Here is a 20,026-nt window from a genome sequence, read left to right on the forward strand (position 1 = left end):
CTAGTTAAAGATGACTGACCTTCACTTTTTTGGCATTTCATTGTAAAACATATGCTTGACAAATCATTCCATGTTGAAACATTTTACTTTGAATCATTTGGGAAAAAAATGTATCAAATGAAGCTGTAAGACAAGGTCGGTTTATATATATATATATATATGTATGTGTGTGTATGTATATATGCATGTGTATATGTATATATGTGTGTATAGATAGATAGATAGATAGATATAGATAGATAGATAGATAGATAGATAGATAGATAGATAGATAGATAGATAGATAGATAGATAGATATGTTGCAAATACCTGGGTTTAAGTCATTTAACATGAGCACTTTTTAAAATGACAGAATCTCTTGTCCCAATTTTTCTGGCATTATTTATCAATAAATGCAGTTAAACATAACCTCCTTGAGGGCCTGGGTAATTTTAGTGGTTTGTGTATGTGTATTTTATTGGTAGTGTTGGAGGTGGGCATAGGTTGCATTTTTTTTTTTCATTTTCAACTTGAAGTGAGTTTTGAATTTCATAAAATTAAAAGCATCTTAAATGTATTTTTTAAATGAAGATAGATTATTACTTTTCATTTATTAGATAAGTAACTCAGTACCACTGTAGGCTACTATCATTGCCCACACTTTCCCTTCTTGGCACAAGAGATCTGGACAGCTACTCAGAAAAGATCACCATTCAATTGGTATGTACTCCACCTGAAAGGAGAGGAGCATATTCCCATTAAAAGGGTAATTGAAAAAAAATAAATAAAAGGGTATTTGAACTTAGATTACTTAGATTTTAACTTGTTTGGATAACAAAGTGATTGACAGTCTATATAAATAGTTAACTAGACATAGAAAAGAATAATATTTAATATAAAGCTTTGGGAATGAAAGATCACTTTGAAGAAATTGACAATTTGTGGGTGGGAAAGCAGTTTCCTTTTACATCTTTGTTAACAAAAAGGTGATACAACTATGCACTATCATATGTATAATTTCAAGATAACATCATACTTTTCAAGAAGCTTACCTTTGTAATGATTGGAATGATGCCACCTACTGGAGACTTGCTGTGGGAAAGCTCCACCATGAGGAAAATGCCTCAGAGGCATTGTGGCTTTTCCTTGGCGTCAGGAAATGACGTTTGCTCATGGGTGCTGTCTATCAAGGCTACCAGACAATCAACTTGAGGAGCCTCCTATGGTCTGGGAGGAGACAGGTAGGAGGAAAGGGAGCCTGCGCGGAGAGCTCTGGGGCTTTGTGGGTTCCTGACTGGATGGTGGTGGAGGCAGAGGACTTCACAGGAAATTTGAGGAAAGATAGGAATGCCAGGCTGTTGGAATTCTGTTCTCAATCTTTTTCTTTCTATTTTCCAATAAACCCTTAAAAACCTAAACTTGTTTTATCAGTGATTTTAGTCAGTTTCCCCCAAAACTGGGGGAACAGATTAGAATCCACATTTAGAATCTTAAATTACACACCTTCAAGAGAAAGTGATCCAAATTAGAACTGAAATATGTGATAAATAAAATGGATTGTATGTTATTTTGTGATTTGACTACATCATGATTCATTACTCTTAATATATTTAAAATCAAATCTTGCTGAGACTATCCTTCATAACCTACACCAGATCACATGTATTTATATTTCCTCAGATTTATAAATTTATATATGCATCTATATGCAGAAATAAATGGTTTAACTTCTAAGTGGGTATTTTTCAGTGCAAATAATTAAGAGATCAAATTATATATACTGACAAGAGTCCTCTATTTTGTGGAGTAATTTGCAAATAAACTCAATTATAAATATCATTTACTGGGAACATTTTTCTGTCCATTACTTTAGGACACGATAAGGCTGTCTTTGTGGCCTGCAAACTGAGACAATTTTCTCACATCCAATTTTAACTATCTTCAGTAAGATGAAAAATGTCATTGTCTGATCACTGTTGCTGACATGAATCCAAAGTATCCAACAGGAATTTCAATGTAGCAGATGAATGTTTTCCTAAACACACTCTCCCAGTATCAAAACCTAAAGCAAACTCTGTCAGACATCTTACCCAGTGTGATCAGTATGTTTTATGACGTATCCATATATTGTCCTGAGAGTAGCTCAGATAAAGTCAATCCCTATGGCATCCAGGGAAAATTAGCTGTCTCTCCTATATTTTTTTTAACAATTTGTCCCTTTAAATACGTTTTTATGTTTGTGAATTATATGAGGAATAATGAAAAAGAACTATGTTCTCTAATTCAGACCACTTTCCAATAAATTGTTGAAGTTGTTTCTTTTTAAGAAAGAAACAATTTTACATTTTAGCATTCCCAATTTTTGTCTGTGGCAGCATGGTGGATAGAAAGCAAACCGTGAAGCTATGAATACTTGAGTTCAAGCCCTGACTTTGATATGTATGTTTGTGTGAACATTGGCCAATCACTTGAAGTCTCAAAGTTTTCAGCAAATCTCTAAGCTTACAAATTCCATAAAAGGTGCCAAAGATGTGGTTCCACACAGGGAGTTCCCTACAGCAACAAAATTCAAAGTTTAATCCATATATGCATCCTCTTTGTTTTTAGAACATTTACTAAAGCCACAATCATGCCTCATAATGTCAAAGCTGCAAAGCTCAGTATATCATTAGATCAGTCACACATTGTATATCTATCTCCTTTCTGAGGAAGAACCCATTAGTCAATCAAAAAATATATTAAGCAACTATTGTATGCCAGGAAGTGTGCTAAGTACTAGAGATATAAAGAAAGTAAAAGACAATACATGCTCTTAAGTCTAATGGGTGTACAATATGCAAACAATTACTTCTAAACAAGCTATATACAGAATAAAATGGAACCTATTATTAGATGGAAGACACTAGAATTAAAGGTGGGGTGTCATGAAAAGCTTCTTGTAGAAGTTAGGATTTTGGCTGAAATTTGAAAGAAACCAAGAGGTGAGGAAGAAGAGGAAGAGAACTCCAGGTATGGAGGGCAGGCAGTGAAAATACCCACAATTGGGAAGGAAAGGTGTCTTACAGCAAGGGGCCATTGTAACTAGATTGCAGAATGTGGGTGCATATGTGGTAGTTAGAAAGACTTTGAGTTTAAGAGAGAGGATTTTATATTTGATCTTGAATGTTATAGGGAGTCATTGGAATTTATTGAGTGGAGGGTGACATGGCCAGATCCAAATTTTAGAAATATCTCTTTACCATCTGATTCGTAACTGAACTGGATTGAGAAGATATTTATTTAAAGGAGACAAATTACTACACTATTATAGCAGTAATGGCATGAGGTGATGAAGGTTTGAATAAAAGTGTCCTATCAGTGTCTGAAGAGAGAAAGGAATATTATATCAAGAGATATTAGGAAGGAAAAATTCATAGCTTTGGAAACAGACTACATGTGTGCAGGAGGGTGATAATGAAAAAGTGAAGAGTTGAAGAATAACCTTAGGTTGTGAGCCTGGGCAACTGTGATAATGGTGGCTCTCTTGAAAATAATAGTAAAAGCTGAAATGAAATTTTAATGAAATTAGTGGCCTCTGATTAAAAGACTTGAACTGAATATAAACTTTTAATGTTGTCATCAAGAAAACATATAAATATAAATACATTTTAAGCAATTGGAATGGACTGGATGGTGAAGAAATTTTTGTATTCTAATAAGAGCAGAAGAAAAATGAAAGTTTCCGTTTAGAACACTAAAATTTCCAATGGTCATTGAAACAGTAAACATGGCAGAGGACATTGATGATCACAAGAGAACAAAGAAAAGGGAAAGAAAAGTGAATATACTAGGGAGGAAAGAGTAGAAAATGATGATCTCTCAAAAGAAAAGTGTGTGAAAACAATGCTAAATAAGGATGGAAGTGAGAAAAGTAGACTACACATTAATCTCACTTTTACATAAAGTAGACAAAACATTGGACACAAAACAGTTCCACATAGAAGCAATATGCTTGATATGGAAATACATGGAATTGGGCTTCTGTAGGAAAAGGAATAAAGGGAAATAAAAAGCAGGTTAGATCCATGGAAAATTAGATATGAATAAAGTAACAATCTTTAGAAGATGGACTATTAAATTTGATTAAAAGAAAATAAAACATAAGAATCTGTGTTTGGCCCTGGGAGACATGAAAGGATTAATAGAATAGAAATAAAATGTAACTGATGCAAATATGGGGCAATATTATTTATTTCTTATTAATATTGTTTAACTTATTTTATGGTGCTAGAAAATTGTCTAGCCTCAATGCTTCCTGTAGAAGTTTGACTATCCCAGAAATACTCTTGGAATTTGTTAGGGTTGGAAGGAATACTTAGATATCACCCAGTCTTTCTTTTGGGTCTGCTCAAGTTTTGTTATAGGTCCACCAAAACCTTGAATTTTGGGTTCCAGCCAAAGTTTGTGTTTCTGGTATCTCAAACTATATTGATTTACCTTCTGATAATACATCTCAAACTGCTCTTCTGGAGACAACCAAAAGCCTGTGTGACACCAATCACACAAATATCTGTTTTTAAAATATAATATTTTATATCTCCCTAATTACATGTTAAAACATTAAAAAAAAAAACTTTGTTTTGTTTTTTTTAAAATTTTAAGTTCCAAAATTCTATCCCTCAGTCTCTCCCCTCGCTGAAATGGTATGCAATAAGATATAGTTTATATTTGTGTTAATCATGTGAAACATTTTCACATGATGGCTAGCCTTACCAAATCTGAAGCTATACTACTAAGTGGCAGTTAACAAAACTATTTGGTACTAGCTAAGATATAGAGTGGTGGACCAATGGAATAGGTTAGGCACAGGAGATATTGTAGTAAATGACTATGCTAAACTACTGTTTGATAAACCCAAAGACGTCAGTTTTGGGGAAAAGAATTCAATATTTGACAAAAACTGTTAAGAAACCGGAAGATAGTATGGCAGAAAATAGGCATAGAACAATGTCTTTTTTATCATTAAAGTAATTTATTAATGTCCAGTTACATCTAGAGATAGTTTTCAATATTTGTTTTCATAATATTTTTAGTTTCAAATTTTTCTCCCTCTCTCCCTTCCCTCCCCCCTCCCCAAGAAAGAAAGAAATCTGATATAGGTTATATAGGTACAATCACATTACACCTATTTCTGCATTGATCGTATTGTGAAAGAAGAGTCAGGATGCAAGGGAAAAACCTCAAAAAAAAATAGCCAAAAAGTAGAAACAGTATGGTTCATTCTGCAAACAGGATCCACAGTTCTTTCTTCTGGGTGTGGAGAGCATTTTCTATCCTGAGTTCTTTGGAATTATCTTGGACCATTCTATTGATAAGAAGAATGAAGTCTATCACAGTTTATCATTACACAATGCTATTGAAACTGCGTACAATGTTCTCCTGCTCATCTCACTCAGCATCAGTTCATGTAAGCCCTTCCAGGTTTTTATGAAAGTTGTCTTCTCACAGTTCCCTCTCCCCATGCCCCCACAGGACAATGAGGTTTAATTGACTTGCCTAGGGTCACACAGCTAATAAGTATCAAGTGTTTGAGGCCAAATTTGAACTCAGGTCCTCCTGAATCTAGAGCCGGCACTCTATAAACTGTGCTACCTAGCTGCCCCCAAAATCTGTTTGTTTAAAAGAGGTTTGTTTTATAAGCAAGTGAAGGAATAAATTCCAAAAGGCAGGCCATAATTTCCCTTCAAACAAACAAATAAATAAACAAGCAAGCAAACATTTGAATGAATTAATAAACAAACAAACAAATGGCTAAATAAATAGATAAATGAATAGATAAATAAATAAATAAATAAATGGGTGGATGAATAAATAAATAAATAGATAAATGAATGAATGAAAAAATTAATGAATGAATAAACAAATAAATAAATAAATGGATGAATGAATGAATAAATAAATAAATGGTGGGTGGAGACTACACTTACATTTGGCAGTTTGTTCCAACACATAAGATCCTCAGTGCAAAGAAAGTTTGATCAAATAACTTAACTCTATATAATGATATATAAGTCCATGTTTAATCCTTTTTTTCTCATATAGATTCAATAAATTTATGGCTCTATTCTAGATGCAGGAAACACTGTTTTTCTAAAGGCTTATGAAGTAAAATGATTACAGTAGTAAAACATTACCTTGGATTGATGGGCAGGGAAATGTCTAGCTGTCTTGATGTTTATAGTGCCTTTCACTCAGTATATGCTTAATAAGTGGCTATGGAATAAATAGAAGAATAAGGGAAGTGTCTGAATTATAGATTTATTACAAAAGACATTCAATTTTGGTAGATTATAACATCTAGTACACTTAAAATGAAACTATACACCCCGTTCCAAAGTGATAATTACAGTGGTTAGTGTAACGATTGGAATAATGCCACCTGCTGGAGACTTACTGTAGAAAAGCTCCGCCATGAAAGTGAAGGTCTTTGGGGGCAAGACCAGGAGTCTTTTCTTTGGCATCAGGAAATGACGTTTGCTTGTGGGAGGAAGAAGAGGGGAGCCTGGTGCTCGGTCTGGCGCTCTTTTCCTGAGGACTCCGGTGGCGGAGAAGGGAGCTAGAAATGCACTCTCCCTTTAATAGATAGGAATCTAGGCCTTTCTCTCTCTATTTATCAAATTCTTATTCTCCTTAATAAATGCTTAAAAGTCTAACTCTTGCTAAGGCTTATAATTTATTGGTGACCACTCATTAGATATTTTAGACAGTTTAGCTAGAATTTTAGCCCTTAACATTAGAAAGGAGAGTGATATCAGCTTCAGATACTGCAGTAAGACAATGGCTAAAGAGGGAAGCAAATGCAACAGATATTATTGTGTGACAAAGCCACAAGGAAATGGCACAAGCAAGAAAACACCAAGAAGATGATCAGTTACTAGGTATACTTTCAGCAAATTAGTCTGTCCTAAGACCCCACTGATATTATACTAGGTAACAAAGCAGAAACCTAGACATTAATATTTTAGATGGCTTAACTGATAAAAGTTTGTCAAGACAAGAAACATTTACATAGACATCATAGAATGAAAAAGATGAAAAATAGATTTATGGAAAATAAAGTAATTACTAATCTCATCAGGTCAAGAAGTGGTTCTATGTAGAAAAATACTTAATTTTAATCTGTATATGCCAAAGATGTTATTAATCAAAATGTATTAGGAGTGGGGGGGGAGGTGGGATGAGATGATATAAAGCAAAAGAAGAAAAAGTTATAAAAATAAGAATGTTGCGCACTGTGCACTATTATTGATCATTCTGAATGGTACTGACTGAATTGATAAGATCTTATTTTATTTCCAATTTGTTTTAAAACATACTCCATTGAATACCTATTGTAATCAGATTATTCCTGTGTTACTGATTGCTATCTTATAGACCCTAATTATTTTCATACTTCCTATATTATATACAATTGTGCATATAGTCTTTTCACATCATAGAATTTAAAGTTCAAAGTGGATATTCACTTTATCTAACCCTTGCATTTTACAAATGAGAGAACTGGTATAGTTTGTTGTTTTGTTTCGTTTCGTTTTGTTTTCCTACCATGCCATGCATTTACCTCTATCATCCAATTAATGTTGCATAATGTCCTATTGTTGTTTTGTTTTGTTTTGTTTTTTGGTTGGTTTTTTTTTTTGGTGAGGCAATTGGGGTTAAGTGCCTTGCCCAGGGTCACACAGCTAGTAAGTCTTAACTGTCTGGGGTCGGAATTGAACTCAGGTCCTCCTGAATCCAGGGCCGGTGCTCCATCCACTGTGCCATCCAGCTGCCCCCTGTCATATTGTTTTTTTAAACTGCTTTTCCAAAATTGTGGTCTGTTACCTTATCTAGCAAATACAAAAAACAAAACAAAAAATAACCCCCCCAAAAAAAACCGCTTCCCTTTCTCTGATTTATCATCAATCTATTTCTGTCCATCATGAGATGAGTGCAAATATTTTCCTATTATACAGATGAGGAAACTGAGACTGACAGGGGTCAAATGACTTGCCCAGGGTCACCCAGATAGTAAGAGTCTTAAGCACAATTTAAATTCAAATCATTCTGATTCCCTGTGCTACTGTCTATCCAGTACCAACCAATTGCTCAAAGATAATTGATGTCCTTTGAACTAACATTCAGTTACTGTTCTCCTTATGTTTTTTTTTTAATTCAGAAGCACAGAGTTAAAAAGAACTTTAAAGAGATGTAAATAAGAATTTCTATCACTTCATATCTAATAAGTGGACATCCTGCTTTCACTTCTCACTTCCAAATACGAATTAACTTCTCTCTGAGGAAGTTCTTTAAACTTTTAGATAGATGGTTAGGAAATTTTACTTTACCTCAAGCTTCATTTTTGACTCTTTACAACTTCTTTCACTTCACTTTCTACCTTGTGGAATCAAGGAGAACAGGTTTTATTCTTCATCCAACTAAAAGCCTTTCAGATACTTGAAGACAGATATCATATTTCTCTAAGTTTTCTCTATTCTAAATATTTCCATTTATTCAGCTAATCTGTTTAATTTGCTAGGTGACGACTACATGTAGGAGATCGTGTGTGAATACTATGTATATATGTATTTTGAAAATATGATAATATGAAAAATTGCCTAGAAATTTCTAGTTAAAAGAGACTAGATTAGTTGAATTGCTGGTCAAGCTAGACTGTTTGTACCCAGATTGTATATTTTCTCTTGCTTTCCATCATCTTTCTCTGTACATATAGAGAACTATACCCTTACCTGCAGATGATCAGCTCAAAATAATGTTTCAAATGCTTAACTTGGAGTTTACAGTCTTATATTTTTTTTGAAGGACAACACCTTAACCACAAATCACTCTAACGTTCATAGATTGGCCAACAATAGGTCCTAACTCAAGCCTGATTGGTGATAGTTTGACCTCTTAATAGCTCAGAATGAATGCAAATATCAATTTCTTCTGTTTGGCCAGAAACCATTAGGTTCTTCCTCTGCCAGTCTTCCTTCCTTCCTTCCTTCCTTTTCCTTTGTATCTATCATATATGTATGTATGTATGTATGTATGTATGTATGTATGTATGTATGTATGTATCTATCTATCTAATTGTCTATATATCGTCTATCTATCCATCCATCCACCAATCTATCCATTCATTTATTTATTACTGAGAACTGGGAAAGGCCTTAGGTTAAGAAGGTCAAGTTTTCCCAATGCGTTGTTGGCCACCTCCAGTCATATGAATGTATATCTTGCCACTGGATCCAGATGGTTCTGGAAAAGAGAGCAAGGCTGGTGACTTTGCATAGCCATCCCTCACTTAAATCCAATTATCTGCAAGACATAAAAGCACATCTTAATGTCATAGTCCTATACAAGAACAAAGGAAAAACAAAAAGAACAACATGTAAACATATGTCTGTATATGTGTATACATATTTATAGATTTGTGTATAGAGATAAATATATCTGTAGACATGCATTATATATAGGAATACATCTAAATCTCTCTCTCTCCCTATGTCTCTCTCTCTCTTACTCTCTAGCTCTCTCTCTATACACACACACAATCTCCAAGTATATACACACATACAAATGGATGTAGATATGGATATGCCTACATAAATAAAATATATACGTATGTTTATGCACTAAAATACAAACATATATACATATACACATATATGCATATAAATACACAGACACATATAAAGGGAAAGACCAAGATTTTCTGAAATTTATTTGAGCTCCAAGAATCCATGAATATATAATCATTGCTATTTTTTTGTTGTTGTTATCACGTTGAATCTGTATAAAAAGTACCCCAAATACAATGTTATGCTTTTACTATGTGAATTTTCTCCATTTCAAATATGTCAGTCTACTCTTTTTTTTGAGTTACCATTAACATTAAAATAATCACATTTGAAGTACGTAATCAAAATTTACCTGGCATCCTTATCAATTTCATTCTTTGATAAAAGAAATTAAAAGTATAATTCATAGCATTTTATAATTAAATATGGTAGTCAAAATCCTTATATGAAATGTTTGATAATAAGAGTTCTTAATATTACTAATAAATTCCTCTCAACTAATTGTAATGACTTCATAAAATGCAGTTAAGTTAAATAGTTTTTTTTTTCTACCTAACTTACATATAAATAAATGAATAAAATTTTTAAATGAAAAATAAACCAAAAGAGGGTGAATAGCTATGATATTTCACCTATTTTGAAATAAGTCTATTAATCATCTCTGTATACTCCGTGCCAAGCATGGTTCCTGTAACATAGTAGGTGCTTAATACATGTTGACTGTACTATTATAATAATGATGGAAGATTTCAATTATCTGAAATCTACTGGAGGTTTTACTGTGTTAGCCCAGAGTAATATCATAAATTCTTAATTTACCTTGATGTGAACATTATTTTGTTGTAATCCTTTTGAGAATATTCCCATTTATACTTGCAAACAAAAGGTGGGGTCCCCAAAGATCAGGTAAAGATTACTCTCCTTGGGCTTTTCAAGAAAATCCTTAGGGACTTGGATTTTTATTTTTATTTTTGGTGGGGTAATAAGGGTTAATCACCTTTCCCAGGGTCACACAGCTGGCAAGTGTCAAGTGTCTGAGGCCGGATTTGAACACAGGTCCTCCTGAATCCAGGAAAGGTGATTTATCAACTTCACCACCTAGCTTCCCCCAGGAATTTGGATTTCTAATAATTTCATTTGAAGCCCTCCAACAGTGTCCTTTCTTTTTTTAAGTAATAAACATTTTTATTTATAGTTTTGAGTTCCAATTTTTATCGCTCATTCCCTTCCTTCTCTCTTCTTCATTGAGGCAGTAAGCAATCAGATATGGGTTATACATATGCAGTTATGTAAAACATTACCATATTAATCATTTTGTACAAGAAAATTTGAATAAAAGGAAAAATTAAAGAAAGTGAAAACTAGCACGCTTTCATATGTTTTCCTTCAATATCAGTTCTTTCTTTGGAGATAGATATTATGCTAAACTTTTTTGGTAACACATAGAAATGCTGATGATTGGTATGGATTTATTTTATATCCTGCAACTTTGCTAAAGTTGTTAATAATTTGAAATATTTTTTAATTAATCTTCTAGGATTTTCTAAGTATAACATTATACCACCTGCAGAGGGATAGTTTTGTTTCCTCATTACCTATTCTAATTCCTTTAATTTCTTTTTCTTCTCTTATTGCTATAGCTAACATTTCTAGTACAATATTAAATAATAGAGGTGATAATGAGCATCCTTGTTTCACCCCTGTTTGTATTGGGATTACTTCTGTCTTATCAACATTACAGATAATGCTTGCTGATGGTTTTAGATAAATAATACTTATCCTTTTAAGTTAAGCTACTTTTATTCCTATGCTCTCTAGTACTTTTGTTTTTAATAGGAATGGGTAAAATATTTTGTCAAAGGCCTTTTCTTCATCTTTTAACATAATTATGTGATTTCTGTTGGTTTTGTTATTGATATGGTTAATTATATTGATTGTTTTCCTAATATTGAACAAGTCCTGTTTTCCTGGTATAAATCCCACCTGGTTATAGCATATGGTCCTTATAATGTATTGCTGTAATCTTTTTGCAAGTTTTTGATTTAAAATTTTTGCTTTGATATTCATTAGGGAGATTGGTCTATAATTTTCTTTCTGTTTTGGATCTTCCTAGTTTGGATATCAGTACCATATTTATCACATAAAGAAATTTGGTAGGATTTCTTCTTCCATTTCTGAGAGGGAAAGTTTAAGGTCCCCCACTAGGATAGTTTTATTATCTATTTCTTCCTGTAACTCATTCAATTTCTCCTTCAAAAATGTATATGCTATACCATTTGGTATTTAAATTACTTCATTGTCTCTGGTACCTTTCACCAAGATATAGTTTCATTCTTTATCTACTTTAACTAGATCTATCTTTGGTTTTGCTTTGTCAGGAACCATGGTTGATACCCCTGCTTTCTTAGCTTCAGCTGAAGCATAATAGATTCTGTACCAGCCCTTTTCGTGTACACTGTGTGAATCTCCCTGCTTTAAATATGTTTCTTGTAAACAACATATTTGGTTTTTAATTCATTCTGCTATCTGCTTCTGTTTAATGGATGAGTATATCCCATTAACATTTATAGTTATGATGACTAAATGTTTATTTCTCTCCATGACATTTTCACCTCTTTTTCCACCTTACTCTTACTCCCCACCCTTTCCCTCCTCACAAGTGTTTTATTTATGATCATTGCCTTCCCAATATCCCCTCCCTTATATCAGTTGTCCCTCTCCCTGCTATTATCCCCTTCCCTTTTTTAATTTCCTTATAGGTAAGATAGATTTCTATATCCAACTGGGTGTGTCCATTATTCCCTCTTTGAGCCAACTTTGATGAGAATATGGTTTAATCTTTGCCCATCTCCCCTGTCTTCCCATCCATTATGATAGTCTTTCCTTGACTCTTTTTTTTGTATGTGGGTCAAGAAATCCCCATTCAATTTCCTCCCTTCTTCTTCCATGCATTTCTCTTACCCTTTTATTTTGTTTTTTGGGGTGCCATTCCATCATTGTCAACATATCACCATACCTTCAATCTATATATAATCCTTCTACTTATTCTTATAATAAAGTTTTTAAGACTTAAAAATATTATTGTCCCTTTATTATCACCCTATGCCCACATACTCCCTCTACATATACTCCTTCTAATTGCTATTATAATAAAGTTGTTAAAATGTACGCATATTCTTAACATATAAAAATATAAACAATTTACCTCATTGAATTCTTTGTTTTTTCTTTCTTGTTTCTTTTTTTACATTTTACATTTCTCTTGAGTCTTGTATTTAGAGGTCAAAGTTTTTATTCAACTCTACTCTTTTAATACACTATTTTGTTAAATTTCCATTTTTTCCACTGAAATAATATATTAAATTTTGCTAGGTAAGTGATTCTTGTTTTAAACATAATTCTTTTGTCTTTTGGAATAATTTATTCTAAGCGCTACAATTCTTTAATGTGAAAGCAGCCAAATTCTGTTTAATTCTTATTGCAGGTCCACAGTATTTGAATTCTTTCTTTTTGGATACTTGCAATACTTTGTGCTTGATCTGTGAACTTTGAAATTTGTCTATGATATAACAAGAGTTTTGGGATCTCTTTCAGGCAATGATCAGTGGATTCTTTCAATTTCTATTTTGCCCTCTGGTTTTAATGTATTAGGGCAGTTTTCTTTCATAATTTCTTGAAAGATATTGCCAGGCTTTTTTTTTAAACATGGGATACTGGTAGCCCAATAATTCTTAAATTATCTCTCCTATATCTCTTTTCTAGGTCATTTTTTTCCAGTGAAAAATTTCATATTTTCTTCTAATTTTTTTTACTTTTTTGATTTTGTTTTATTGTATCTTGATCTCATAGAGTCATTAGTTTCCATTTGTTCAATTATAATTTTAAATAATTATTTTCTTCAGTGACCTTTTGTACTTCCTTTCCTATTTGTCTAAATCTCTTTTTAGGGCATTATTTTCATCAATAAATTTTTGTATTTCTTCTCATAGTTGTCTTGTATTACTTTTACTTCTTTCCCCAATTTTTCTTCTACTTCTCCCACTTAAGGTCATCCAGTAATTCTTTGTGGTCCTGAAAGCAATTTACCCTTTTCTTTGAATCTTCACTACTAGCCATTTTGTTACTATTGTCCTCCTCTATGTTTATGCCTTGATTTTCCATATCAGCATAGTGATTGTCAATAGTCAAGATTTTTGTTGTTTGCTTGTTTGTTTTTTTGCTCATTCTGTGCCCTTTTTGGGCTTTTTTTAATGCCTTGATATTTTTTATGAAAGAGTTGGTCTTTATTCCTGCATTGTCCCAAGTTTTTGTGCTGAGATTCTGGGTCTTTCACTGGGCTTCAGGGTTTAGGCACTTACTTTTTATGTAGAGAAAGCTTCCCTTCTGATTGGTATAGGTTTGTTAGTCCTCTCTTTTTGCCTCCCCTGGGTGTGGGCTGGCCTTATCCAGGGGTTGTGTTTTGGTGTTGGGTTGCAAAAGTTAACATAGTCTTTCTGGTGGCTGGCCCTGAAGGAATGATCTTATTGTTAGTCTACTCCAGGGGTGGTGTCCTGCTGCTGGGTTGCTCTGTTAGTGGGGCCTTTCTATTAGCAGGGCCTGGAGGAGTAATTTTGTTTTCAATCTGCCCAAGTGTTGGGGTCCTGCTGCTGGGTTGCTATTGCACCCGACTCTTTCTGCTACCAGGCCCTAGAAGGGTAATTTTGTTGTAGACCTGTTGAGTGTTGGAGCCTGCTTCTGCAGGTTTGCCCAGGAAGCAATATCTCTACTTATAGGTCTAGAGTTGGGAACTTGCTGTTGACCAGCTTTGGATAAGGCTTCACTACTAGTCAACAGTGGGGTCAAAGCCTCCCTGGTGGGCTGTGCCAGCAGTGGAGTGCCTGGTGGAGGTCCCTACTATTCTGCCCAGGCTGCCCCCTTTCCCATGGAGCTGCTGGTTTGCAGATAGATGGAGTCTCTTTGATGATTTTCCCCAGGCCCAGAGCCCTGGCTTCAGGCTCCCTGCTTTGAGCCCATAAACTACTGTTGCTTTGGCTCTTGGATCTCACTTCCCTACCACCCAGCTAAGACAGAGCTTTCCTGCTGTCCTGCTTCCCTGCTCCTGGAAAGTTTCAGAGGTAGTTGGGTAGAGCTCTGGAGGGTTCCTTCCTCACTCCTCATTCCACAATCTTGGCACCAGAAGTCAACAGCATGTTTCTCATTGATTATCACTTTTTTATTTTTTTTTGCTGAGCAATGGGGGTTAAGTGACTTGCCCAGGATCACACAGCTAGTAAGTGTCAAGTGTCTGAGGCTGGATTTGAACTCATGTACTCCTGAATCCAGAGCCAGTATTTTATCCATTGTGCCACCTAGCTGCCCCTTTCATTGATTATCAATAGCACTAAATAAACTTTTAGAAAGGGATAATAAACAGATGTAGCAAGGATAATAACTATAGAAAGTGCCACCCAAAATTGTGATAATGCTTTTCCTATGTACCCACAAGATCCCTAAGAAAAGTAGGCTAAAATGTATAATAAAATGTTAATGAGACACATACATAGAGTACCTGTTAGTAAAGGGCTACCACATAGCTCCTAGTTATTGAAAATCCTTTTCTCTCTTATGGACCTTATGAAGTTTTCTTCATCATAGCTCTCTGCTGAGCTGTAAGTCCTTTGTAGAGTCCTAAACTTGTATTTTCTTAATAGGCATTTATTATTGGATGTGTCTCATTTTCTACTAAAATGCATCCATCCTCATGCCGTGCCAGGAATTATGCTAAGCACTTTACAACAATTATTCATTTGATCCTCACAACAATTATGGGAGATAGGTTTTAATACTACTGCCATTTAACAAATAAGGAAACTGTAGTATACAGAGATCAAGCGACTAGCCATGGACACACAACTAGTAAGCATCTGAGGCCATATTCGACACAGCTCTCTAGTTGCATTGTCTCCTTTTCTTAATTTTAATTTTTTTTTATTGTCTCCTACCAGTTGAGTCTCCTCAATAAAATCTACAACTACTTAAAGGTGTTCAGCCTAACATTTAACAAATGTTAAATTGTTGCCAATGGTAGGTTGAGAGAAAAAGAGGAATTATCTCTCCAACACACACTCCCCCAGTGATTATCTCTCAAGGTATTTAGATTCACAGTTCATGAATCTGGGATAATTGGCCACAACCTAGTATGCATTTTGCTTGTTTGTTTTATTTTTTTTTCTGTAGTCCAAGATGCATTACTTTATCTTCTTCAGTCAATTATATTTCCTGTATGGTATCATCTGTCTGTATTCACTTATCTAAAGCTCATATTACCCTTTAAACTGATTAAATTTATTCCTACCTAGATTGTTTCTTATTTATTTTATAACTTGATATATTTGGGTATTTTATGGTTCATTGGGGATGTGGAGGCCTCTACCTTTTTGATGTCTTGTAAGTTGCAAAAGGAAAAAAAAAACCCTCAATTGGTGCTCCAAACTTAATTCTAACTTCAATCTATTCTGATTCCAAGTTTTATTCCTAGGTTCTATTATATATTATTTTACCTCATAAGTTTACATTCCCAAACTGACCAATTGGCCATTTCTTCAATGTATACTGCATTCTTTATCCCAAATTCTTTGCCATATATATGGTGATCCATTGATAGAATGCTCTCACTTCTAATTTCTGCCTCTTGGACAAACTATATCTTGGAATCTCTAATTCTTTTCAAGGCTTAGCCAAAACAGAACCTCCCATTAGCAACTTCCTACTCCCAAATTACTTTGAATTTATTTTGTTTATTTTTATTGAACTATCTGTATACATATTGTTTCCCCTCACAGAGTATTATTGTCATTATTTTTCCATGAGTATGTTTATAAAATTATAACCTTCTTTAATTGGAAACAGTCATGATGGCCTCAAAACCATTAGGCCTAATCTTATGATAATGTTTTCCATACATAGATTCTATAGACAATAGCCTCCCTTAAAGGGAAATCATCATGGTGGTCAAAAAGAACATTTTATAGCAGCATTTTTTAACAATTTAAAAAATACTCTCTTCCCTGTTCTTACAATATTTAATATCCCACACTACACTAGAGAGAAATAGGTAATAAACCCTTCAACGTACATAAATGTTATCTGATATTGAAATCAACTATTTTGCAGCAATAAGTTGTGGATTTTTACTCTTTTTTTGTTGGGGGTGAGTTTTGTTGTGGTTTATTTTTTTTTTTGCTTGTGAGTTTTTTTCTTTTCTTTGTGAGATTGAATGGTTTTTATTTGCTTGACTTCCCCACAAAAACAGCCATTTCAGTATTTCTACTAATCATGAAAGAATGTTTTTAAGAGCTCGATTAAAAATTTCCCTAGAGTAAGATAACATCTATTCTTATAACAACAACAACAACCTATAAAATTAAGAAGACAACAACAACATCATTGAAATATATGATAACAAAAATCCAGGATTCAGTTGACAGGGTATTAGCCAAAAGCCAGGAGACCAGTCCAATTCGTTTTCAACTTGCCAAGGTCAGACTTCCTAGGTCTGTCTAGAGGCAGTTAATGGAAGTAGAGTATGTCCACTAATGCTGCTCAATGAAACCATTATCAAAATGATTTTTGTTCCCAAATATTTTATACACCACTGTATTCAACTGCTAATGAGGCAAGAAGAATCTGGCAGTAAGTATATGTATGTGTGTGTGTGTGTGTGTGTATATACTTTCTTTTATCTGTAGATTTTTTTTCCCCAAAATAATCTATGTACCACACAAGGGTAGCTAACTTGACAAAATGCTTGAACCAAAAAAAAAAAAAGGAAAGACCTTTTAAAAAAATTCCATCTCTTACGCTTACTGGCTATGTGACTAAGGGCAAGTCACTTAGCCTTATTGAACCTCATTTTCATCAACTGAAAATTAGGATAGTAACTATAGTAACTTCTTCACTCTGTTGCTAGGTTCAGGTTCAGATGAGATCATTTATATAAGGCATTTTACAAACCTTTAAGAGACATAGAAATATTAGGATTTTATTTTGATTATTATTATTGTGTGATGAAAATGTGACAAAGCATAAGAGGATAAGAGATACAACAGAGTGAATAGAGGGAAAATGTTAGAATCAGAAAGAGCTGGGATAATATTCAGACTCTCTGTGTAATCATGGGCAAGTCACAAAGAAGCTCAATGCTCTAGTTAACTGAGTCTGTAAATCAGAAATAACTTACCAATCTATCTCAAAGGAGGGAATTTTTCATGCTTAGATTTCCTCATACAGATGAAATCAGAAATGTGAACAAGAAACAAAGGGGGGAGTAAGGGATATACAACTTATAAAAAATTCAACTGGTCTTCATTGCAGCAAGGAGATTCTTTACACTTCCCAAATTGACACTGTCCCATTTTCCACTATGACTATTCCAAATCTCTACACTCACATGTCATCACTTTAAATTCATGTAAGTCAGATTTCATCACCTCTCACTCTGAGTAATGGAATAGTCTCTTGACTTTTTAACCTGAATCAATTTATCAATCTCTCTCTCTCTCTCTCTCTCTCTCTCTCTCTCTCTCTCTCTCTCTCTCTCACACACACACACACACACACACACACACACACACACATTCTGGAATTATTCTTTTTTTGGTGAGGCAATTGGGGTTAAGTGACTTGCCAAGGTTCACACAGCTAGTAAGTGTCAAATGTCTGAGGCCGGATTTGAACTCAGGTACTCCTGACTCCAGGGTTGGTGCTCTATCCACTGCACCACCTACCTGCCCTTGGAAATTCTTTTTTATTTACATTGTATTTTCTATTTACTTGTCTATGTTAATAGTATTTTCACCACCACCACATCCAATTGTATATTAGTTCCTTTATAGCAAGGATCATTTAATTTTTTTCTTTATCTATCCCTAATACTTTGCATAGTATTCGGTTTTTATGAATGAATAGGATATTTTCTATAGCTAAAGACACCCTAATAGTCTTATACTTGGCATAAAGATAAAAGGAAAATAAGCTTCTTTTTTCTTTTTTTTTTTAAGACACCAATACTACATTGAGCTATTTAGCTACAGTAGTAGGAGAAGTGGGCTTAAAGTCATTTCCCATATATTTGTTGAGAATTTATCAAGTTCCCAAATTGTAAAAATAATTGAGAAAAATGGTGTTCAATCATTTCTGATTATTTAATAAAAGGAAGAAAAAACAGAGACAAATGCTTGCCAAATGTGTTTGCCACTGACTGAGATGCTCTCCTTTACAAAATTCAAATGAATGATGGATTCCTTACAGATGATGAGGTCCTCCAGATCCTCCTATTTGTTGATGACATTATGCTAATTGCATCAAACAACAGAGGACTACTGGAATTCCTCAATAAAATCTACAACTATTTAAAGGTGTTCAACCTAACATTTAACAGAGAATACATTAATGAAAAACATTGTCCAGATTTTTATATGCAATTGTATGTCTGTCAGAAAGTTAGTACATCATTACACATAGTTTAAAAAGTTCCTACACATAGAAGATTAGTTGCCCATAGAAATAAACAGGAGGAAGAAAATAGGAAGTCTTTCTTGAGATAATTATATTTTGCATTTAATGATTGTGAGCTGTTCTCTGCTATATAAATACCTGATGCTATTAATTTTAAATCTTTGAACTATGAAAACTCCAAAGCATCAAAATTTCAGTTACTCCCCCAAAATGGAAAGCTACACTGTGTATGCATGTCACCTACAAGCCAACATTGATTTACTTCCAAGAAATGTAGCTAACACATGTACTTATACATGCATTTACAAACATAAATACACATATGTATATGTAACAAATTTATTATTTATATCACTTATTTAATTTAATTAAACAAATATTAATTCAACAAGAATTTTTTGAAATCCAAACTATGTGCAAGTTACTGTTCCAGGCACTGACCAAGCAAAGACAAAAGGGGAAAATATTATTAAGTAAAAACAGTCACTGTGCTTAAAGAGATCTAAAAAGTTCTAAAGGATATATAACATGTAAACAATTGAGTAAATGCAAGATGATTTGAGGAGGGTGATTGTGTTAATACCTCAGGGGGTCATGAAGGCTTTCCCTTATTAAATACTACTTGAGCTAAAGCTCGAAGAATGCTAAGAATTTGAGGAATTGGAAGTTAGCTGATAGTGCATTCTAACCATAGGGGATACACAAAAACTCAGATATGGGAGTACTGAAGGAAGAACAAGTAGACTAATTTGACTGGAACTTAGAGACTGCATTAAGAATGGTAATGTGAAATAAATGAAACAAATTATTATCAGAAAGGAGATGATGTATATGTATATGTATAAATATAGATATGTATAAATGGCAAGGGATAACAGATGAACAGTCTAAAGGTTTCAGTAGTGGGCACAAATCACAACAAATTTAGAGCAAGGGTAATAATTTGTGG

This window comes from Dromiciops gliroides, chromosome 6 (genome assembly GCF_019393635.1).
Source record: "Dromiciops gliroides isolate mDroGli1 chromosome 6, mDroGli1.pri, whole genome shotgun sequence".
NCBI classification, from domain to species: Eukaryota; Metazoa; Chordata; class Mammalia; order Microbiotheria; family Microbiotheriidae; genus Dromiciops; species Dromiciops gliroides.